The following is a 4,319-nucleotide window of genomic DNA, read 5'->3' on the forward strand; positions in this document are numbered from 1 at the left end:
CACAGAAAAGTTGCTCTGCTGCGGGCGCCAAAGAGACGGCGACACTCTCACAGTGTGTCATGTTGCTATTTTAACTAATTCACTTTGGCATACAGTAATTGAAAGATGACGGCAGACTGTATTCCCTGAGAAAATGATAATTCACAAGTGGTTTCAATGGGAGGAAGTGTTGAGGAACAAAAGGCATTTTTATGATTTCAGTTGTGGGATCTGAATGCTGTGAAAATTGGCGTGCACGCAGAGGTCAGAGCTGTTTTAGTGCAAGGTCAGTCTCATGAGCGACTCGTTACACACAGCCGACTGATTCTTTTCAGACAAAGAAACTGAAAAGATGCAAAGATTAAAAGCTTGTTGCAGGTTGATTCAATGAAATCGATGATTTCAAACGGCTACAACTGATTTTGTCGTTCTGCTGTGTGCGTCACTTCACTTAAACTGACTGATTTCTCAAAGAAGGCCAAAAGTCACATGAAAACAAGAAACAATCTGAAATTTGAAACTCCAAGCCAAAGCTCATGACAAGCGCAGGTTTCTGTAACACTGCTGAGGCAAACACATGCATCTGTTTGCAGCACAAAAGCAAAAGAAAACTGAGTGAAAAGCTTCACTCCCAGCTTTACGTTTACATATGCAGGTAAAACAAACATTTGTGTCACAATCACAGGCTGCCGTGCCGCAGCCTCTACTTATAAAGTTGACCCCACCCACCGTCTCACAGCTGCAGGTCCTCAATCATTAGGTGCTTCAATTAGACAACACAAAAGATCAGTAAAAGTCTAACAATCTGCTCGCTCATTTTGTCAGCCGTCAACTATGATGCTTTGTAATCTCAACAAAAGTGCGCATGTACAGTCTTAAGCTGTCTTCACATCAGCGACTTACCTGAAGTCACAAAATCCACTTTGTCCCAGTATTTGAGTGTGTTTCCAACAGCAGTCATTTTGTTTGAGGAATTTCTCACCCTTCACCTCTCAGCTGTGTGACTGTGGCTGAGCATGATGTTCTGTCATCATCACATGTCACCAGTGGCATTGAAGTGGTTTGGCCTGGCTGATTCGCCACTGAAATCAAACCTAAACAACATTTAAGATGGAAACTGAACCCATAAGCATGTCGGGTAAGGAGCCTTACACCAAATCAAACACACCTGTGGGTGCAACGTCACACACCTGAACACTCACTGGCCGGGAAGGAGAGACAAGGCCAAAGTTCACTGCCATGAGTGACATCAAATGGTGATGGGTTTCGCTTACATTCATAAAACCGTGTTTACAAAAGTAAACATTTGTTCTTATGTCATCTCAGTGCACCTTTAACAACAGTACATCAAATCAGTGACCAGAAGAGCGAGACGGTTGCCACCTCCTGCAGGTCAAAAAGCCGTACAGACGAGGATTCAAGCACATCTTAGCAAAAACTCAAGCATCTGCTAGACGCCAAGAACACGTGAGGGGACGGCGAAAGACGCCAGGTTCAGCCTATAAAATCCGGTGAAGATGATTAATCATCATTAACAGACATTTCAACTTGTCATCTGATACTCAGGCCCTGCAATTGACTGGTGACCAGTCCAGGATGTGCCCCGCCTCTTGCCCATAGTCGGCTGGGATAGGCTCCAGCCCCCCCGTGACCCTGACAGATAAGCGCTATAGAAAATGGATGGATCTGATACCCAAACCCCTGCTGTTATTATGAAAATGGTGCAGTCAAATCACCTGTTAGAGACTCCATATGTGTCACCACGAGGCCATTAGCCAAGAGATTACTGGAAACTGCCAGAGTTAAGAGTGAAGCGTAGGCTTGTGGTGGTGCTGGAGTGGGTGTGGATGATTTGGAAAGTTTTGTCCCCCTGTCCAACACTCTTTATGGTTGGCCTGGGGGTGTGAGTTAAGGTGGACTGGTCCTCGGTTACATCCTGTTTCCATCCATTCATCCAACAGGAAGTTTACCTAGAGACTCATTCTCTCCTTGTAACAGTGAGGAGAAAATATGCTACCAGAGGATTTAACTTCTTTTCCACCAGAAATCAACCATTAATTAACAATAAACAATTTCTCCTCACTATCTAATTGGCATCACATTTGTCAAGATACAGTTAAAGAGACTGCTTAATTAATTAAACATGAAATAGCACCTTCCCCGAGTGTTTGAGAATACAGATGTAACCCTGGAATTTTTTTCTCCACATACACCAACACCTCCACCCCACCCTGTAAAAAAATCCAGCACCAGATTTGATAAGATTTGTTCTCTTTATTACTTTAATTAGCACCTCCCTCCTGTCCCCTTTGCAAATGAGGGGTAGGTGGGGAGGCGGGGGCAGGTGGGGGCGGGGGTGGGGGTGGGTTAGGGATTTGATGACTTAAAATGCACACAGCTAACGAGTTATTCATACCCTGCACAGCTGTTAAGGCAATTTAACTGCTTCTTCTCCGTTCTCCCCTTTTTTTCTCCCTCTCTCTCTGTTGATGCTTATTCTTCAAGGAGGAAAAGGTGACAGGGGGTCTCACAACGGCTCCATCATCTTGGTAGGGAAGCTCTCTGATTCAAACATGGCCACAATTTCCATCATTCACCTGTACTGGGAAAAGATTTACAGCCATTCACATCGCAAACTTGGAACTTACGAGCATTTTTATGTAACTCTGTCCCTGGCGTGAAGAAGTAGGCGTTACGTAGGCAAGCAAGGTGCCAGAAAAACCCACACCTGACTGCTCTAAAGCTGTTTCTGTTCAGAGCTATGAGCACATTTCTATGCATGCTGTATACTTGCGTGCTCCTCCATTGCCCATCTGTCGCAGTGCAATTATGATCAGAGGAAAGAAGTGCCTGAATGAAATATCCGCACCTCAACTCCCATGCAGATTGCCGACCAGGACGTGTCAACTCTTCCTGGATCAGCATCCTCATGATTGGAAGATCACAACTCACATCTACAAACACTGACACAGATGCGAGAACGCTTTACCTAAATCCACAGAATTAACTTCAATAAGGTTCAAATATTGCAAAGGTTCTACATGGTTTAGGGACATTTAGGAATATCAAAGACAAAGACTGAATTGGATTCTTCTCCTTCTTGTTCTGGTATTTTTTTATTTTTTTATTTTGTTTTTTTGAAAAAGGCCTGAGTGTGTGAACCTCCAAGGACAGCTTGGTGAAAAAGGCAGAGTGTTGTGAAAATGCATCCCTCAAATCCATCAGTTCAACTCCTGTGACGCTTTGAAGATCTGTGTTTTTAAAAACAGCGTAAAACTGAATACATTATACACAATTCAGACCGACAAGTGGCAAGCACATCGACGTTCTCAGCGGCCTGAAAATCTGTGATGCAACTTTCACTATTGAGTCTGTTTTGGTCAATGCATAAGTGGAACCATTGTGACAAGTGGCGTCTGCTGAGTGGTGTTGTTCATCGATGAGTTATTGCTTTAAAATGAAAGTGGTAAGACAGGTTTGGAAAAGGAAAATGGGTTCAATTAGTACTTCAAATAACAAGAGGCCACTTCAGCTAAATTCCTAGAATATGAACAACAGGCCGCAGACTCAATAAATGAGTTTATTTTCACCGTAATTTTTTCCCCTTCTCTCTCTCGCCACAGGCTGCACAGTCAGTTATGCACTCATCCTCATCATGAGACGAAAAGGCTACAAAACCAACGTTTTATTAATATTTTAGCTGATTCTGGACTGGCTCTTGTTCTGATATCCCAGAACGTTGCTTTTATAAAGTCTTCGCTTTGTGAATTTCACTTCAGCGTTCTTTTTCAGGGCTCCCACCACAAAGGATACACAGCACAAGACTAATATTGATAGGGACATCTACTTCTGTGAGCTCAGAATGACTGGGCTGGAGGCTTTGGCACAAACTTTGAAGATAACAGAAGTCTTTGGGAGCTCAGACAGATGGGCCTACGTGCCCGTTTCACAACATTATGCTTGAGATGCTCTGGTTGTAAACAGAGGTGGAAGGTCTGAGCGCTCTGGAGCCGAGGCTCTGTTGTTGTGTCTGCCTCAAAAAAATTCAAACAAAAGCTGTTATCTCTGGGACAGAGTAAAAAGGGCAGCCAGAGGTGTAGGCCCTCAAACATAAATACAAGATCTGGAATGTAAAACACTCCAACATCTGAGGCGACTTAAAACTCGCTAAAAGGCCCCAACTTTGCAGCTCAGCTGAGCAAAACTGTTGGCAAAGTGAAGCCTGACTCACCTGACTGAAAATACTGGGAATCGTACAGGAACTGAAGCCGAAATAGCTCAGTTGGGAGAGCGTCAGACTGAAGATCTGAAGGTCCCTGGTTCAATCCTGGGTTTCGGCA

General features: G+C 43.9%; 1 non-coding gene across 1 annotated transcript; it reads left to right on the forward strand.

Moving 5' to 3' along the window:
• The first annotated feature begins 4,246 nt into the window (after positions 1 to 4,246).
• Positions 4,247 to 4,319, forward strand: trnaf-gaa. The gene has a single exon. It is a non-coding gene; the product is annotated as a tRNA-Phe (tRNA).

Source organism: Scatophagus argus, chromosome 9 (genome assembly GCF_020382885.2).
Source record: "Scatophagus argus isolate fScaArg1 chromosome 9, fScaArg1.pri, whole genome shotgun sequence".
In the NCBI taxonomy this organism is placed as follows: domain Eukaryota; kingdom Metazoa; phylum Chordata; class Actinopteri; family Scatophagidae; genus Scatophagus; species Scatophagus argus.